This window comes from Macaca fascicularis, chromosome 12 (assembly GCF_037993035.2).
Source record: "Macaca fascicularis isolate 582-1 chromosome 12, T2T-MFA8v1.1".
Taxonomy (NCBI): domain Eukaryota; kingdom Metazoa; phylum Chordata; class Mammalia; order Primates; family Cercopithecidae; genus Macaca; species Macaca fascicularis.
In genome coordinates this window covers 61,931,599-61,952,527 of record NC_088386.1, presented here as the reverse complement: position 1 = coordinate 61,952,527, position 20,929 = coordinate 61,931,599, and the positions used below count along the sequence as shown (strand labels likewise).

General features: G+C 35.0%; 1 protein-coding gene and 1 non-coding gene across 2 annotated transcripts in view; one reads left to right on the top strand and one right to left on the bottom strand.

Annotated features, from left to right (window-relative positions):
* SCN9A (sodium voltage-gated channel alpha subunit 9) overlaps positions 1 to 20,929 on the top strand; it is a 180,466-nt gene that overhangs the window by 1,673 nt on the left and 157,864 nt on the right. The gene's annotated exons all lie outside the window — the stretch shown is intronic.
* On the bottom strand, positions 14,953 to 15,055 carry LOC123568197 (small nucleolar RNA U13). Its single transcript, XR_006691413.2, has one exon. It is a non-coding gene; the product is annotated as a small nucleolar RNA U13 (small nucleolar RNA).

Sequence of the window (20,929 nt, the reverse complement as noted above, 5' to 3'; positions counted from 1 at the left end):
TACAGTGACTGGATATATGATATGCCTTGATTCCTATGGTGCAGGGCTGGGCTCACAGAGTACCTGATGCTTCCACAGAAAAAAGATGAGTCAAGTCTGGCTCTCTGCCAAAAGCATCTTGGGCCTCCTGTCCCCTAGGGCCTGCACATAATAATGGGGGCCCTTCTGTGGTAATGCTTCTATGTTTTTGCTACCTGTTGCTGTGCTGAGTTTCAGCAGCAAAATAGATAAACAAATAAATAAATAAATAAATTCAGAAGAGCAATCAGTAGGGTTCTATTTACTTTATTTATATAATCAACCCACTTTCTCTGTGGCAAGGAAAAAAATAGAATTTTTCATTTTACATGAATAATAATTATTTTTTATATAATTTCTATTCCTATTAGTTATGCAAAAGAGTGTGAAGTGCTAGAAGAATTTATATGGTACTTTTCTAAGACAAGTCATGATCTTGTAAAACAGCTTGAAGTTTATTAATGTAAATGGAACATTCTAGATGTCATAATGATAATAATTTATGACTTTCCCTAAAACTCTGTCTCAGATTCTTTCCTCCCATCTTCATTATCTGAATAAATGGCTTCACCATCCAAGTATTGAAATCACCTTTGATTGCTCTCTTCCTCATTACTCCATTTCAGCCCTTTCCAGCCTATAAGTAGATCTATTAATCTTATCTCCCAAACTTATTTCTATTTCATCATACGTCTCAGATGCATCTCGTTCACTCTCTTTTCTGTATCTACGCTGCCATCAAATTAGTTCAGGTCATCATCATAATTTACTTGGAACCCTGCCACAGCCTCCACATCAATCTCTCTACTTCTGTAATTTTCTTCCCTGCAATTCATTCTCCATACAAAACAATACCATCCTGTCTCCCCTAACAAACATTGGCTCACAACTGCATTTTTAAAAAGAAGAAGAAGAAGAGGAGGAGAAGAAGAAATAAACACGACAACACAGAGACCAGTTAGCAACAACAATAAATGCCTTTCCTCAGCATCTGGTTTACTGTCTGTTCTGACCCTTCTCTCCAACCTCACCAGAACCTATTCTCTTCTCATTAAGGTGCACCTGCCCAGGTGGTGGCTAAAACACATGAAAGAATAGCACTCTTTAAGGCCTTTTCAAATGCTATTCCCAATGCCTGGACTCTCCGCATGCTTACTCCTTCTTAAACTTTAAATCTCAACTCGCGATTTTTTTGTTTTGGAAAGATCATTTTTGATCATCTTGTCAAAAGTAGGTTGTCGCCTGTTGGTCTTGATGTTGGTACCTTATTTGTTTCTTTCATAATGCTTGTTACGGCATGCAGGTATTTTGTGAATTTGCATGCTGAATACTCCAAGGCAACCCAGACTATGTCTTCATTGTTGACTTAGCTTCCAGAATAGTGCCTGGCATCAAGGAGTAGGGGGTTCGTAGATATTTATATAAATAATAAAGTACGAAAATATGGATTCTTCCAGAATAAAGCTTATTAACCCTGGAAACATGAATTTTGTGATTCTATTTATTTTTTATTTGTCGAGCATTTAGTATGTTTACAGTATCGTATGATTTTGAGGAGGTAAAATATCCTGAGATGTATTCTCTCTTTTAGCAGTATAGGTGATAATGTACGCAAAGATAAGTAATTTGTAATTAATTCGTAGAAAGGCAGTGACCACAATGTATTAAAATATATTTTAAGAAAAAATTGGATTGCAGAAACTAATATGATTTTAGTATGAGTGACTCCAAATCTAAAATGATAACCTTGTTAGGTTTAAATCTGTATCATCTAACAGAAATTTGAGGGCCAGTCAATAGTCACTGACTATGAATTTAAAATATTCTTTTAAAATAAATATAGATGCTTATGTGAGCTCAGGTGATAGAAATATAGTCAGATGCGGCTGAGGTCATAGGTTAGGTTTCCATATGGTCTAAATTGATGTTTGCCCCAGGTACAAAGGGCACATTTTCCAAAAATTTGAAACATTTTCTAAGGAAGGTTCAGAGAGGCAATGTGGGCTTATCCATGAAGACCCATCACTATTATTAGAGTGGGAGTAAGGACTACAAACTTGATGCTCATAAATGATTGTGTCATATTTATACTAGAATTTTACCACACACATACACACACACACACACACACACACACACTTTGTATGGTGATTTGCCTCACCCCTTTATTTTTCAAGACTATACCTAAAGATATTAAGCAAACAGCGAGTTTTGCTACTAACATTTGGTTGAAAATTTAGCTTTCAGTTAGGTGACAGACTCTGATTAATGATTTTTTAATGTAACAAATGGCCAGTCACAGATTTTTGGGAAATAATTTGGTTACCACATTACATCTTGAAGGACTAAATTATTTCACTAACTGCTAGCAGGGATTTTTAAAAATTTGCTCTGAAGAGGACATATTGTGGATGTTGTATTGGAGGGCATCTGTGTGCTAATTGAAGATGGTCCTTCATATTACACATCACAAATTACCTAATTTATTCTTTGCAGAAGTATTATGACATCTTCCTTTACAACTATGTGGAGTTAGATTACCACTTGACAGGCAAGTTCATATTAAAATAGATATTATAAAATTGTATAAAAATATTTTATATGAGGATTTAGGAGACCATCCAGAGAATGTGGGTAGAATACTTTTGTGGAATATGAGATAACAATTTTGGTGTCCTGCCATTCTAAAAAATGAAATTTCTTCATTGAAGGTTTCACTTACTCTTTCCTCTCTGCATTGCTGGAAGGAAATGACTTTAGGCAAAAGAGAAAGCCATCAGCTCTTGGCAGCTAAAGGTGGAATGAAGTTTGGAGGAATGAAACCCTTCTGAGTGGTGAGGAAAAATGCCAGACCATGATAAAGTGGGGAAGGAAGAGGGGAATGCCTTGAACAGTGCCAGTATGCATAATCTGCCACAGACAAATTTGAATTGACATATGTAGAATTGAATTATTCTATATCTTTTTAGTCCTATAGAGAAAACCATTCTTTCCACATCTCTTTTAAAAATAACAACTTACTGTAAGCAAAAAATACGTTGTTATTGTTTCTTTAATACAGGAGATGAAATATCTTTAGATTTTTTAAAGTGATAGACCATGGAGCCAAAAATGCCATATGTTGTTGTCAAAACCTACCATTACTTTAATTGTAATTTCCTTGCTATTCATTTTATGATTTCCTTTTCTTGTGTCAAGTGTTGGAGAGACTGCTATTACTGATCATAAATTTCTTTAAAATGTCTCCTTGGATTTTTTACAAAGCTTTCTGAATCATTTATCAAAATACAATAAAACTCTAATTGCACCTAGGATTGTCACTTGGAAATTTAGAGTGAGTACATTCACAATGTCATTAAGTTAGCATCCTGCCCTGCAATGAATGCCCTTTTTCTTCTTTTTGTCCTTCTCTCTTACATCTCATCTTCCATATGTTTGATATGTATGCCAGTAACGCAAATGTTACTCCACTTTTAGGTCAAACTATCAGTACAAATAATTGGAAAATTAGGCCTCTAAAGAAAGATAAATAAGATTAGATACATGCATTAAAATATAAGTATTAAAAACATTCCCATTAGATTTTTAATAAAAATGTTATGTGCTATGTGCACACCTAGACTCCCTGTATTATCTGATTTTAAATTTTTTTATTTTTATTTTTTATTTCTTTGAGACAGACTCTCACTCTGTCGCCCAGGCTGGAGTGCAGTGGCGCTATCTTGGCTCACTGCAAGCTCTGCCTCCCAGGTTCATGCCATTCTTCTGCATCAGCCTCCCGAGTAGCTGAGACTACAGGCACCCGCCACCATGCCCGACTAACGCTTCTGTATTTTTAATAGAGATGGGGTTTCATCGTGTTAGACAGGATGGTCTCAATCTCCTGACCTTGTGATCCACCCATCTCAGCCTCCCAAAGTGCTGGGATTACAGGCGTGAGTGAGCCACCGTGCTCAGCCCATTATCTGCTTTTTTTTTTTTTTTTTAAATGGGGTAATTTCACTGGATGTAGTATCTGTCAACTTTTACTAGTTGCTCCTACACTATATGTTTTTAAATCCAATGTAATTATTTTAAAAATATGTCATCTTCTTGAGAGTCTATACTTTAGAATTTGAAAAAAGTGAATGTAGATATTCAAATACATGCAGATGAGTAAAACAGGGAAAAATGAGAAAAATGTTACATGATAATAAAATATCATGCCAGGCGCAGCTGGTCACCCCTGCAATCCCATCACTTTGGAAGGCCAAGGCTGGAGGATTGCTTGAGCCAGGAGTTCTAGATCAGCCTGGGCAATAAAAGGAAACCCTGTTTCTATAAAAACATTTAAAATTTTATTTCATATATTGATTTAAACTCTACTAAATGACTATTCTTTCAAGTCAATAGACAGTGTATCTTTTAGGGCTCAGAGTAAAGACAATTTATTAAGTAAATTTTGAATAGGATGAATTGAATGCTTTATTGGTAAGTGATGCCTTTATCTGAGTGATTCCTTCTAGGTAAATATTATGGGACCAACCTTTATAAATGATCTTTTGATGGAACAAAATATTATAAAGTTGAAGTGATGAAATTATTTCCCTCTTAACAAAATATGTATTCTTGTTACCCCATGCACAAACTTGGCTCATGGTAATTCAGGTAGGAAAAAGGGAAGTGGCCTACTCATGGATCAATTGGGAATAAGTTTCTTAAAATCCCGTGAGATCAGCTGACAGACTTTTAGGAATGAACACTTGTAGAACAGCTAGGCAGAGATGTGCCTTTCAAAATTTATATTACATCTCTACTATATTTCAGACTGTAAAATATTTTTATAAAGTGTTAAAAGCACAGAGAAATAAATTTGAGTTCAAATTAGTATAGTGAAAGTTAGTTTTTTTTTCTCCCAAATATTTCCTTTACTCAATATGTGGTCTTAGTCAAATATTAATTTCTTAAATATTGCTTTCCTGTAACTTAGTAGTATTTACTTCTAAGGGCTATTGTATATATTATACATATAGTATATTATATATTAGGAGATATATATGTTTATATATCCTAATTTCTTTTTTCCAAAACAATCACTTTAGTGTCTTACACATGATAAGTAGATATGAGTAGATGTCCAATAATGTTATCTAGACATTTAATAACTTAGAATATTATAATCAAAATGCATTTTTTTTTTTTTTTTTGAGACTAAGTTTCGCTCTTGTTGCCCAGGCTGGAGTGCAATGGTATGATCTTGGCTCACTGCAACCTCCTCCTCCCAGGTTCTAGCAATTCTCCTGCCTCAGCCTCCCAAGTAGCTGGGATTACAGGCATGCGCCACCACGCCCAGCTAATTTTGTGTTTTTAGTAGAGATAGGATTTCACTATGTTGGCCAGGCTGGTCTTGAACTCCTGACCTCAGGTGATCTGCCCACCTAGGCCTCCCAAAGTGCTGAGAGATTACAGGTGTGAGCCACCATGCCCAGACTCTTTTTTTTTTTTTAAATTAAGTTTCAAAGTACATGTACAGGATGTGCAGGTTTTTTTACATAGGTAAAGGTGTGCCGGTTTCACTCTGTTGCCCAGGCTGCAGTGCAGTGGTGCAATCTTGGCTCACTGCAACCTCTGCCTCCCAGATTCAAGTGATTCTCCTGCCTTTGCCTCCCGAGTAGCTGGGATTACAGGCATGCACCACCATGCCCGGCTAATTTTGTAGTTTTAGTGGAAATGGGGTTTTACCATGTTGGCCAGGCTAGTCTCGAATTCTTGACTTCAGGTGATCCGCCCACCTCGGCCTCCCAAAGTGTTGGGATTACAGGTGTGAGCCACTGTGCAAGGCCAGCAATTATGCTGTTATAAGGAAAAATACATATGGAAAAGTTTACATCTGGCTAATATTACTGATAACATTAATGTAACAGTCTTATGTATGGACATCTCCTTGATGCTAAACTGAGTAGTTTGTTAAGGGATTTTCATATGCTCCATTTAAATCCTCATGACCACCATTTGAGGTGAGAACACTAAGGCTCAGAAATTACCTATCCTTTCCAAAGACTCACGGTGGTTACTAAACTTGAATAACATACACATTTCTTTTATAGGAAAGAAATCTTATATATTCCAAGAATATGTTTGCACATACCCCACACAGATACACCTGGTGGTTACGTTACCAAGCATTCTATAAAATATGTTTAACCCTTAATGGAGCTAAAATAAAATTACATTTGCAATCAAACATACCAAATCATGTAATTACAGTTAATAGAAAACAACAAAAAAAGAAAGATGGAAGATTGTTTCAATTTTCATCTTGAATACCAATTCCTGAGGGGTACATTGTGTTAAGTCAAAATTGAGATTTTGGTGGAAGTGTGTAGACATTACGAAAAGAGTACCTATGCATTTAAAGTGTTTTTGAAGTTGTTTTTTAGGTTGAATGACTTCCCTTTCCTGGTCTAGAAGCAGCATTGCACTACTCTGACTTGACTTTGCTATGATTCACATATTTTGTTTTAACATTTAAAAAAATTGAAATGGGAAAAAGGCGTTCCCCAAGGTAGAAAAGATTTTTAAAAAGAGGAATGGTGTAATTAAAAGGGAAATATGTATAAAATGTCTAGGGTGGGCCAGGCGCAGTGGCTCACGCCCGTAATCCAACACTTTGGAAGGCTGAGGCAGGCGAATCACTTGATGTCAGGAGTTCACGACCAGCCTGGCCAACATAGTGAAACCCCATCTCTACTAAAAAAAATATAAAAATTAGCCGGGCATGGTGGCTGGCACCTGTAATCCCAGCTGCTCGGGAGGCTGAGGCAGGAGAATTGCCTGAGTCTGGGAGGTGGAGGTTGCAGTGAGCTGAGATCGAGCCACTGCACTCCTGCCTGGGCAACAGAGCAAGACTCAGTCTCAAGAAAAAAAAAAATGCCTAGGGTGAAGTTTATTCGGAAATGGAGAAGTAACAGGGAATGAAGCTACACATATGAGATCCTGGAGCTAGGGGATGGAGAAGTATGAAAAGCAAAGTGATCTTGTGCAGGATAAGACAATGGTGTTCATTGGAAGTATTTATATATCCTGGAAAATAAAAATTTAGACATTCTATATTGGAGGAGTACAAATATTTAGAGAATTACAAATTGATACACACAAATGAAACCTAAATCACAGTACTTGTCACTAAGACTCAATTATCTATGTCAGTTAAATTGTCTAACCTCGATAATTCAAAAAGTTGTCTTTTAAAGGTTTTAAAACATTTTTGGAAAACTTATTATACATTGTATTTATAATAATTTTTGCATGCAATTTAAAAAAATATCTATTATCCACTTAGATACTGTACTTTGGGATATAAAAACCATGGGAAATTTGGTCTTTGAGTTCTATGATATATCTCAATCTATTTTAGTTATTTGTGGATTGGTATCTTATCCTCTAGACTAAGTGGTTAAGGTTTCATCAACACTACAATGAGATAATTATCTCACACCTGTTAAGATGGCTATTATAAAAAATGAAAAGTGTTGTTGAGAATGTGAAGAAAATGAAACCCTTGTCCACTGTTGGTGGGAATGTATAATAGTGTAGCTGCTATGGAAAATAATATGGAAGTTCCTCAAAAAATTAAAAGTAGAACTACCATATGATCCAGCAATTGAAATCAGGATCTCAAAGAGATATACGCACTTCTGTGTTCATTGCAGCATTATTCACAATAGCAAAAATATGAAAACAACCCAAATGATCATCAACAGATGAAAGGGTAGAGAAAATGTGGTCTGTATATAAAATAGAATATTATCTAGCCTTAAAAAAAGAAAGAAATCTTACTATTTGTGACAGCATGCATGGACCTAGAAGAGACATGCTAAGTGAAATAAGGGACACAAAAACTTTTGGCAGTGACAGATATGCTTAAGAGGTAGAGTGACAGATAAGAAAAAACAAGGTTAAAGCTGAAATTTCCAATTGATTTATCTTAGCCTAGTGATTAATCATTAGGTCTGGTCCAGTTGGCCTCCAAAATGTGTAGGTCAGGAGTTGGCATCCAAGTTGGTATTGGTGCCATTGAGGTTTGTAGGGAGGAAGACCTGGCAGAGATCCCAAGGGCAGTGGTAAGTGGCTGCTGAGTCCCTCCAGGCCAGCTCCAAGAACTCACAACCTCTCTCTTCTCAGCATTCATACTTTTCCTGGAATTTAAAAGTAATTCCTTCTTTCCTTCCCTCTTTCTTTTTTCCCTCTCTTCCTTCTTCATAAAGTTTTTATTGTAGACACCAGATACAATGAACAGCACATGGATATTTGATGCCAATTTTAAGAGATAATGAATAGATAAATATTAGCCACTATCCATCATTGTACCATATGATATGCTGTGAAAAACAATAAAACAGGACAGAGAATTGAGAGAAGGAGGTATTTTATATATATATATTTTATACAGGGGTATTTGAGTAGAGACATGAAGTAAATGAGAAAGTAAGGGAGCTAGCTAAACAACTGAAGGATCATTCTAGTCACAAAAAAACAACAATTGCAAAAGCCCCAAGGCATATTTGATGTATTTAAGGAGAAGCAAGAAAGCCGGTGTGGTTGAAATACAGAGAGCAAGGTTGAAAGCAGAAGATGAGGGTTTTTCTTGATTTTGTAGGGATTGCTAACCTGTGTCGAGGGCTGCGTGATAAACCAATGCTAAAATTACCAGCAGGGGTACAGCTTTGGAAGGGGATGAGTGTGCTCTTTTTTTAACTGGATCTCTTTCTGGACATGGGTAACATATAATCATAAAAAATGTTTGAGACGTCTCTAATTTCTATACAAAAGTAATGTTTTTATCATTTTTTGTGATTTAGATGTAAACATATGTACATGCATTTATATGCATTTATGTATTGATTTACTATTTATGCATATGTACGTGTATTTATATGTAAATATTCTATATTCTCTTCCTGTCTGTAATGAATTGGATTCTTGGAACCTCTTATTATTATTTGGGGCAGGGGGAAGGGCTAATAAGACAAAGATTACAATTGAGAGTAACTTTAAATGTTTATATTTTGGAAACTTAAACAATGGTGGGAGTACAGTAATATTTTGTATATTTTGATCAATTTTTAGGTTTATTATATGATTATTTCTCATGAAATAGTGGTACTGCATAGATATAAATGACTACTGCCTAGCAAAACAGATACCAAGGAGACACCGCATGTTGTCAGGGTTGACCCATTGCTAACTGCTGTGATTTTGTTCTCCTGCTGACTCTTTCTGCCTTACAGATCTCAAAACATGCTAGTGAATTTAAAAATATATCTTTTGGTAAAAAGTATACAACAAAATTTACCATTTTAACCATTTCAAATGTACAATTCAGAGGCATTAAGCACATTCATGTTGTACACGATCACCACCATCCATCTTCAGAACATTTTCATCATTCCAAACAAAAACTCGGTAACTGTTAAACAATGACTCCCCACTCCTCTCTTCCCCTGTTACCCGGTAACCACTATTCTACTTTCTCTTTGAATGTGACTGTTCTAGGTACCTCATATAAGTGGAACCCTACATCATTTGTCTTTTCATGTCTGGTTTATTTCACTTAGCATAACATTTTCAAGGTTCATCCAGATCATAGCATATATCAGAATTTTATTCATTTTTAAGGCTGTATAGTATTTTATTGTGCATATGTACCACGTTTTGTTTATCTATTCATCTCTTGATAGGCATTTGGGTTGTTTTCACTTTTTGGCTACTGTGATTAATGCTGCTATGAACACTGGTGTACAGATAACTATGTGAGTCCCTTCTATTAATTATTTAGGATGCATACCCTAAAGTAGAATTGCTGGATCATGTGATAATTCTGTTTAATTTTTTGAGGAACCACCATAGTGTTTTCTGCAGCAGCTGCACTATTTTATATTCCCATCAGCAATGCAGAAGGGTTACAATTTCTCCACACCCTTGTCAATGTTTCTTTTCCTTTTTTTTTTTTTTTAAACAATAGCCATCCGACCAAGTGTTAAGTGATATTTTATTGTGGTTTTGATTGGCATTTCCCAAATGATCGGTGATGTTGAGCATCCCTTATCAGATATATGATTTGCAATTATTTTCTCCCATTATATGGATTGCCTTTTCATTTTCTGGTAGTGTTCTTTGATGCACAACAGTTTTAATTTTCAAAAAATCCAGTTCAGCTCTTTTTTTTCTTTTGTTGACCGTGCTTTTGGTTCCATGTCCATGTGCCAAACCTAATGTCTCGAAGATTTTTCCTTATGATATCTTCTTAGAATTTTACACTTCTAACTCTGATGTTTAGGTCTGTGATTCATTGGTGATTTTTAAGAAATTACTATATAATTCATAGATTCTAAGAGAGTTTCCAGCTTTCCCATGCCCATTGTCCCCAAAGATCTGGTTTTTAGTCTAAATGTGCCTTACTCTGAACGTGTGCCTTCCTTTTCAAGAACTCCCATTTCATTTTGTTTTGTTCTGTTTTTTCTTTTATACTAGGATTAAAATTTTTGAGTTGTTTTATAAATATACTAGCAATTTAGGAGAATTCCTGATGGGAAAGAATATCCTTGCCTAGCTAGTTAATGAATTTGGGGACCCTTCATTTTCTAATCCTAGATATGATTACGTCAAACAAGGATTCATTGTGATGTAGTTGGAATCCACACAGACCCTTTTACAGTGCTTTGCACAGAGAAGGTGCTTAATACTTGAGTAAACAAATTGAGTAAATGAGTAAAAAAGAAAAGCTATCTTGTTTTCTCAATGGTCAAGTAGATCAATGATTCCTACCATTTAGAATCTTAGATTTATTTTAATAAAGCTAGTTCAAAAATCTCCTTTCTTCTTTCCATTAATTTTTAGTAAAGTCACTTATTTTTCACTCAGTTTTGTTCAAGTGTTTTCAGAAGAGTTTGTTGCTGAAACCTGAAGTTTTAAGTTTAGTGTTTATACCACAGATATTTCTTGTTTTTAGACAATCCTTGTGGAGGTTAAGTCCCCTAGGCAGTACCTTTTCCCACTGGGGAGTTACAAGCAAATGAAAAATGGTGACTATTTATAGAAACTCAAGGTCACTAAGTAAATTTTGCATTTTTATGAAAATATGACATCTGGACATTTTAAAAAATGAACAGGTCAATTCATTAATTGGAATAATAAAAAGAAGTCTATAAATAAAAGTTAAGCACCTTTCTCATTGAATTGTTGTGAACCGTGTTTGCCTAAGCACTTGCTTTATCTCAGAATCCAAAACTCCTAGTCAAAGTTATATTCCTAGTAAATTTAATAATTTTTAAATAATAATTTAATAATTTTAATTCCTTCTGGAATATAAATTTGATCAGGAGTCTTGGATTCTCAGATAAAGCAAATGTTTAGGCAAAGCACTTCCTTCTGGAATATAAATTTCAGGAAGGATAGGAATTATTTTCTTCCTATTCATTTGTTATTCCATGATCGCTATCCAATTTGGAATATTCTTTATGACTCCAATTCTGTTTATATCTGTGAGGTTCTGAAAATTCTGCCCCCAAATGGCAGAAAGTAAGAAATACTATACATTTAATTCACCCTTAAAAAACTAGCCATAGCCTTTATATTTGAATATACTTTAAACAACAACAACAGAAAGAGAATGCATTTTAAACAATATCACATGAGTTTCATCACATTCCCAGATTATGGTGAGGGTTACTAGATACCTTGCCATAATCATAGCCTTTAGTTCCAAGAGAGAGCAGAGAAATAAGAAACACAGGAAGTCATATCTATGAACATGTTAGTTTGCAAAAGGTTTGTTTGTAAACTCATGTTATTTATAACATAATACTTTACCATCTCCATATGAATTTCCACTAAATAAACTGTTCCTTTAGACTCCTAAAACCAGATTTCCCCTTCCTTTGCTATATAGAGCATTAAAGAATGTCTTCATCAAAAATCTTATGAGTAGATGTCACTGGTTTTGACAATGTCCACAAATGTTCCAAAGAATACTTTGGCATGCATGCTTCTTAGCTCACTTATTTTGATGTTGAGGTAAAGGGCTTTTAACAATTCCTGCCCCATCAGGAATATTTCATTAGCAGTTGTTACTGTGCTTGGATTTTGCCTTCTTGAATGATTACCTAGTCTTTTCTCGCTTTGGCATTAAGTTCTGGAGCATCTGTTGCTAATGAAAATCTCTGACCCATGCTAGAGCATTTTCTTTAAAAAAAAAAAAAAAAAGTTTCTTGTATCTTGCTGGCTAGTGCCTAAGCTCATTATTTTAAACTTTTGCATAATTCTGCTCAGTCCTAGAGGGTCATCATTACTGTCAATGGTTAATCTTTTATGCACTTGCCACATTTATTATTTTCTTACTTTTGATTATTTTATTATTTTTCTTTGGTTCCCGTCATATTCCAGTGTTTTTATTATTAAATCTTTCAACATCCTCGGTGTGTTCAGTATATTCACATTTATCAAACCTGATGGATTTAAAAATTTACATCACCTTAAAAGCAAAGCCCGCATCCTGTAGGCACTGAACAGACTAATGAACTTTGTATTGGCAGGACTAAGATGGCTGTATGGGACATATATTGCCATCTGTTGGTAGAAAGCAGTGTAGTCTTGGTTTTGCTGTAAGCACACATTTTAGTCTTTAAAATATTCTGAGTTGAAAGCTTCTTAAGAAGAAAAGGTTTCGTATATGCAATACAAAAGCTTTTCTATTACAAAGTAAGCAAATATATTTATATATTTATTACAAAGTAAGCAAATATATATTACTTTGCTCGTTCCTAAGAACATTAGCTTTAGGTATACAAAATCAACTTATAAGAAAATTGCTAAAATCACTAGTAATAACAGTTACAATGTATTATGCACTTAAAGTGTACCAGGAAATATGCTAAGTGATTAAAATTTAGTGTGTAACTTTTTCCACTAAAATGACCTTATAGAATTATCATTTTCAGCTCTGTTTTGCTATGTAAGATCTGAGTTTTAGTTAAGTTAATTAAATTCCCCAAGGACATAAGCTAGTAAAGCAGTTGAGATGGGATGTGAACCCATGTCTCACTCACTCTGGATTCATGAATTTAACAACTGTGTTATGCTGTCTTACTATTTTAACTGCAGATCTGTATTTTACATTAAAGCCATAAACATGTTTGACAAGATAAAACATAGGTAGCAAATATACTCCACATAAGATTTTCATAAGGTTTTGTGCTTATCGGCCAACTCATGGCTTATTATTTAAAAATTGCAGCCTTATAGGGAAGAAGGATAATAATCTTGCTGTTATTTATTTAGCCTAGGCACTGTGGTAGGCACTTTACGAAAACTATTTCTATTCGACATGATAACCTTATAAGACAGATATACTTCTCCCTTTCATTTGTGGGGGATTTGCATAATGCTGCAGAGTTAATTTATGGAATAAACAGGAAATTCAAACCTAAGTCGGCCTGGCACCAAAGTTATTACTATGCACTCTCTCCTAAATCATGTTGATGTTTTGAGGGAAGTGGATACATGTATAATAATATTGGAAATACATTTTCTCTCTAATTATTTAAATAAGGGTGTAGAACCTGTTCCGCAGCCATACTTTAGTGACTCCAAAGATCATCTAAGTCTGTGATAATTTTGTGCTCTCAGTAAAGGCTTAACTAACAGAGAGATGGGATTTAACGTGAACTAAGAAGTATTTTCTGTCTTCCTTTATATATGCTGTATATATAAGACTTTATGAGTTTTTTATTAAAGCATTCAGATATGCCAGAAAATATTGACAATAATCTTAATTTTTCCCAGGGTAATACACTTCTTAAGATTATAAACTTTCATTTCTTATAAACTTGACGAATACTATATTTTAAAAGGCTGTACATAAGACTAAATTTCCATCTTAATAATAAAATAATAAATAATGTATAATATAAATGATTATTACAGGGTATTATGAAATACCCAAATTACAACATTTTAGTAATCATAGAATCTAGAAATAAGTCCTTATCAGTTGTCTGAATATAAAATTATCACATATACAGCTTAATTTGTTTTGCATACCAATTGTTCAAATACTATAAAATACCATAAAATTGAATTATTTTAGGACATGAAATATTGAACTACTCCTGTTAAAGTTATTGAACTGGTTTGCCATCTACCAAATTCAGCATTTCTAAAAAATAATAATTATTTTAAGAATTTATTTACATGATTAACATAATGTTACTTATGAAGGATGCAATGGTAAGATTTCAGCAATCGGGCAAGTATTTAATGAAAAGTATTTGATTTCATACATAGTGATACACTTAACATTGGAGACACTAAAATGAGTAGCCAGCCTGCCTGCTTTTCTTGTGATATTATACTTGGCATACTTTTTTTTTATAATCTAAAGAAGAGGTATTAACAAAGGAGTCAGAGTGCTTATAGTTGGCCATTCCTTTTAAATTAATTTATAAAGATATTGCAATCCCAATGAAAATAAAAATAGAAATTTTTCCTATTTGGAATTAGATAATCTGAGTCTAGTTGGGAAATTGTACACACATAAAAGAGTAATATCTAATAGCACCAACCCTAATATGTAATGTTATTTATGCAAATACAGTAATTAAAATAGTATGGTGACCTAAATAGACAATTCACTGGAAGAAAATATGATACCCAGAAATAGGCATAATTACATATGAGAATTATAAAGGTAGCATCTTAAATAGGTTGAAAGAAATATTATTTAATAGGTGTCATTGGGACACCTGGGTAGTCATGTGGATAAAGATAAATTCAGACTACTACTTTGCCACCTAACCCAAGATACATTTTAGTGGAATCAAACATTTAAACTAACATACAAACCACAAAACTGCTAGAAGAAAACATGTGAGGGTTTTGTTTTCTTTTTTCTTTTCCCCTGAGATGGATAATATATCAATGTCATTACAAGGTTTGAGGGAGGAATATCTCACACTTGCAGGTGAAAACCCAGTCATCACACTTATGAACTACAAAGGATCCAAGAATTCTTTCAAAATCTTGAAGTAGAAATTCTTTTCTAAGATAATATAAAACACAAGAGCCACTGTAGAAAGGATTGGTGAATTGAATTTAATTAAAATGTAGATGCTTTTAAAAGGCAAAAACTGCCATAAACCAAAAGAAACAAAACAGCAAACTTATAAAAATATTTGTATTATATACCACAAAAAAAAGCTAATTTTATTATTTTGTTAAGAGATCCTAAATTAATAAAACACTGATAGTCTATTTAAAAAGTGGACAAGACTACATACAAAAAGAGCACAGAAAAAAAAAGCACAAATGGCATCTGAGGATATGAAAAGATCCCTGACCTCACTCACAAAAGAAGATGCAAACTAAAATGATAAGAATTAAGAAGTTTCGGCTGGGTGTGGTGGCTCATATTTGTGATCTCAGCACTTTGGGAAGCTGAGGCATGTGGATCACCTGAGGTCAGGAGTTTCAGACCAGCCTGGCCAACATAGTGAAAACCTATCTCTACTAAAGGTCCAAAAATTTGCCGGGTGTGGTGTTGGGCACCTGTAATCCCAGCTACTCAGGAGACTGAGGCAGGAGAATTGCTTGAACTCGGGAGGCAGATGTTGCAGTGACCTGAGATCACGCCAAGGCATTCCAGCCTGGGCAATGAAAGAGTGACTCCGTCTCCAAAAAGAAAAAAAAAAGGTTTCATTCCCCACTTATTAGGATCACAAAGATGAAAAAGAAGATTATGAAATACTTTATTGAAAGTATGTGCAAACAATCCCTAACACACTGTTTGGGGAGAGCATGCATTGGTAGGTCTTTATGAAGGTGTTACCGATATACCAATAACCTCCTTGGTAGCTTCAAAAGGTGACATCTTTCCCTGTTTGGTATTGGAGACCCAGTACAAGAAACGGGAAAAGTGAGTGTCAAGCAATGCAAGCTTTATTCAATGGCCAAAGAATGGAGAAGTGCAAGTGTGGCTCACAAGTCAATTCTTCACTAGTGAGGAGTGAGGAGATTGAAATAGAAAGTATCTCTAATGAAGAAGTTGGTCATTAACAGTGAGGGGGGGAATGTTCCTGTCTTTTCCAGAAATAGGTGGTGAACTTCTTGGAACCAAAGTGCTGCCTTCCTTTTTGTCCTTTTATGGCTTCTTCTGGTCATTGTCATGGTGATTATCAACTGTCATGGCACTGATGAGGGTGTCATTTAGCATGAAAATGAGATTATAATGATGCCTGAGGTCTTCTTGAAGTCCTTTAGTCAGCTGTCTTGGTTCTAACCAATCTCAGCTGGTCTGGTTACAAATAGAACATTTTACCTGTTTCTCAAAGATAAGCAGAGTTAGGGCAGGGTAGAAATTCAGCTATGGCCTTGTAGGCATTACACTGGGTAACAAAAGAGAATTTGGCAATATTTTATTATGGCAAATTAAAAATGCATATACAATTATGACTCAGCAATTTCACTCTGAAGCATTTGTCTTACAAATAAAATACCTTACTGTGAAACTATTCATGAGAATGTCCTCACTTACAAGTGAGAGCTAAATGATGGGAACATGTGGACACATAGATGGGAACAACTCACACTGGGGCCCATTGGAGGGTGGAGGGTGGCAGGAAGGAGGGGATCAGGAAAAATAACTAATGGGTACTTGGCTTAATACCTGGGTGATGAAGTAACCTGTATAACAAAACCCTGTAACACAAGTTTATCTATGTAACAAACCTGTGCATGTACCCCTGAACTTAAAAGTTACAAAAAGAAAAGAACCCACAAAACAGTAGTTTAAAAAAAGAAAAACTAATCATGAGAAGATAATTATTGTAGCTTTGGGGAACAACCTAAGTGTTCTACAGTGTGGGAATGACTAAATAATTTGGGTACAGCTGTAAAATAGGACTTTATGAAGCTGCTTTAAAAAGAAGTGGCTTTATACATACTGATACGGAAAGATTTCCAAGTCTGATTTTTAAGTGACGAAGGAAGGTATGAAACAATGTTTATATAGGGTATTATTTGCATGAAAAGAAAAATGAGTAGTTGTATACATGCTGATAAAACCACATGAATGGATACATAAGGGATTGGTACCGTGGTCCACAGGGCAGGAATTTGGATGGCTGGGAAACATTGGAGAGTGAGAGAAGTACTTTTCATTATACATACTTTTGAGTTTTGTGGCTAAATTTATTCTTCAAAAATAAATATAAGAATGCTATTTAGGGGGAAAAATGGGAGTCATAAACCTGCAATTTAGACCTAACTTTTCAACTTAAAAATGTTCTGTTTCTGGAGTTACTAACTGCTCTGATGCTTGGGATGATAATCAAATAATAGTTCCTCTAAAGTATGTCTGGAATGAACTTGGATAAATGAATGAATGTTTTTTGCAAACCATTATGTGTGTAAAAATGTACAGTATTAATAAAAGGTTTATTTAGAATAGAGTCATCTGCATTAAAGAAATTTTGTTATACAAAAATCTAAATACAAAAAAATGTTGTACGGTAGCTCTGAGGAGGTGGGTGACCCAAACACTGAGAAAAGAGAAGAGGCAGAGGCTAAGCGGGATAGTTCAATTTGAGGTAAAGAAGCAGACTCACCTAGCCTCAGACAAGACTCCAGGGACTTTGTGAAAAACCTCATTTTGGCCGGGCGCAGTGGCTCACGCCTGTAATCCCAGCACTTTTGGAGGCCAAGGCAGGCAGATCACAAGGTCAAGAGATTAAGACCATCCTGGCCAACATGGTGAAACCTTGTCTCTACTAAAAATACAAAAATTAGCTGGGCGTGGTGGCGTACACCTATAGTCCCAGCTACTTGGGAGGCTGAGGCAAGAGAATCGCTTGAACCCAGGAGGCAGAAGTTACAGTGAGTCGAGATCATGCCACTGCACTCCAGCCTGGTGATAGAGTGAGACTCTGTCAAAAAAAAAAAAAAAAAAAAAAAAAAATCTCGTTTCAAGGCCTATGTTTCTCAAAAATATGTTATGGAAATAAAACTCTGCCCTCCCAAGAGGAAAACATATATATGCACAAAAAGGTAAATATTTTTAATGTTAAAGTAAATGCATAATTCCTTTAAAGAGTAATTTTATATTTCTATTCATTTTTGAAAACCAGTTTCAGTAAAGACAAAATTAAAAGATGACAAACTGGCAGAAGAAAAAAAAGAAATTTTTGTGAAAAGGCATCAATATCCTTAACACACACACACACACACACACACACACACACAAACCCTTAGCAAAGAAGGAAATGATGAATATTTCAATAGAAAAAAAGATCAAGAGGCTAAAGAGACTGACCAAAGAAGAACTAGAAATGTTTCATGAAATTCACATTTTAGATAAAAACGTTTTAAATATCAAATTATGAAGTATTTGTTTTAAATGACTGTAGTTAACATTGTAGAAAAATATATGCTTACATGTTGCTAAAGAGGATATACATTTTTATAGCCTTTCTGGAAAACATTTTGTCAGTGTGTGTGTGTATATATATATATATATATATGAAGACAGGTTGGGTGTGGTGGCTTATGCCTGTTATCCCAGTGCTTTGGGAGGTGGGGGCTGGAGATAGCTTGAGGCCAGGAGGTTTTCGAGGCCAGTCCAACATAGCAAGATCCCTGTCTCTGCTAAAAAAAAAAAAAAAAAAAAAAAAAAATTAGGGCCAATACCATGGTTCATGCCTGTAATCCCAGCACTTTGAGAGGTCAAGGTGGGCAGATCACTTGAGGTCAGGAGTTTGAGGCCATCCTGGCCCACATGGTGAAACCTTGTCTCTACTAAAAATACAAAAATTACCTGGGTGTGGTGGTATGCACCTGTAGTCCCAGCTACTCAGGAGGCTGAAGCAGGAGAATCCCTTGAACCCAAGAGGCAGAGGTTGCAGTGATGGAGTGAGCCAAGATCATACCACTGCACTCCAGCCTGGGTGACAGAGAAAGACTCCATTAAAAAAAAAAAAAAAAAAAGCCAGACATAGTGGTGCACACCTGTAGTCCTAGCTACTTGGGAGGCTGAGGTGGGAAGAACACTTGAGCCCACGTGTTTGGAAGTTGCAGTGAGCTATGACTGCACCACAGCCTGGGTGACAGTAGGAGACCTCGTCTCTTTAAAAAAAAAAAAAAAAAAATCAGTAATTTTCTTGGAATAGGTTAATTTTATTTATTTTTTTCTATGTTTTTCAGTGTTTTCCAAATTTTCTCCCAATGAAAATTTGCTATATTTATATTCAACCGTATTAATAACCCCGAATTAGTCATATGTGCAACTTCTGCAAATAAATGTGTCTTGGATTTAATGGAAATGAAATCTTTTCAGTATAGCTTCTCCCTGTTATTTGCATACAAGCTCCAAACTGCATAAACTATTTTCATAGCAAAAATTAAGTTAGGATTAATCAACCATCTAGGATTGTATCTGTGCCTAGGTTTCTAAAACAATTAAATAATTGATCACTTTGTTGGATGTTCAAAGATTTGGCAATTTGTCCTTAATCAAATATATGTTTCAAATAAAATACAATTTTAAGGTGCTTGAGTACTGGTGAACATGTCAAAATGTGCCTAATGTATTTTTAAGTTCTGCTATGAACTTAAAAACTTTGGGATTTGTGTAATCTCAAATTAGAGAACTTTAAAGTTTAGTTGGTGTCCACCGTATTGTCCCCCTTTTCATCTATCTGACCAAACTTTTAACCTTCCTGTTTATGGCTGGGGCAGGGGGCGGGGGAAGCTACTTTAATTAAACCTAAGCAGTTAGTGTTGTTTTTAAATTCTATTTCGATGCCACTAAAATGGGGAAACAGGTTGTAATAGCAGAATCTTTATATTTTTTGCACATATCAGCCTCCATAAAAGGATGGAAATTGCTTTGTTTTTCAATGTTTCAGTTTTTTAAATGAGGAGAAAAAGAGCAATTGATAGTGCCATAAATTTAAGATAGCATTTCTGATGTAAAATCAATGATAGTTATGGATTATTGTAAATATTTGAAGAATGCTCTTGGAACACTGAAAATTCTTAGATAACTTTGTTAAATAGTAATTAAAATTGTCTTATAAATCAGTGTGACATCTATGTTATTTTAAAGGCAAGATAATTAGATAGCGTGCTTCTTCAAGTGCTTGGGTTAGGAGAAGTATTTCACCATCTTCATTCATCAAGCATTTAACGATTTTATATGATGTGTCAGATATCATGCTATACCTTGGTGATAATAGATGCCTAAGACAAATTTCCTGTCTATGAAGCTTGGAATCTAGTTGAAGGAGACAGGGGTGATGAAAGAAATGAAGCACTGTAGAAGTAGGATAAAAATCTGCGTTAGAGGACTGCTGGCAACTCAAAGCAGACTGGAGATATGGGAGAAAGAGAAACTGATGAAGAGCTGAATTTATATTTGAGGGAAGGAAGGAGGTGAAGTCAGATCTTTTCATACAAGAGGTATTGAGCCAAATATGACAAAGCAAGTAATCAGGTGATCAGGATAGTTGAAACTGTTCAGACAGAGGGAACACTATGAGGATGCAGAAATCATCTAGCTGACCTTTGGGGAAATTAAATGTAGAATAACGTAGCTGGAATGTAGACTGCAAATAGGGGAACAGAAGAGACTGTCAGCAGCAGGTTAGGAAAACCTTCTATGCCAGACCAACGACATGGCAGGTTATTCGGTACATAGTGGTGAGCTGTAGATGATTTTTTTTTTTTTTTTTTAGTCACGAGATTATCAAATTTCCTGTTGCAGAGAAAGGGTCTCTTGTTCATTGAATGACTATTACATAATTTATTCAAACTTCCTTGGTGTTATGTAACTAAATGTTTTGAGGCATTTTTTATAGCACAGCTCTTTTTATTTTCTCTTTTC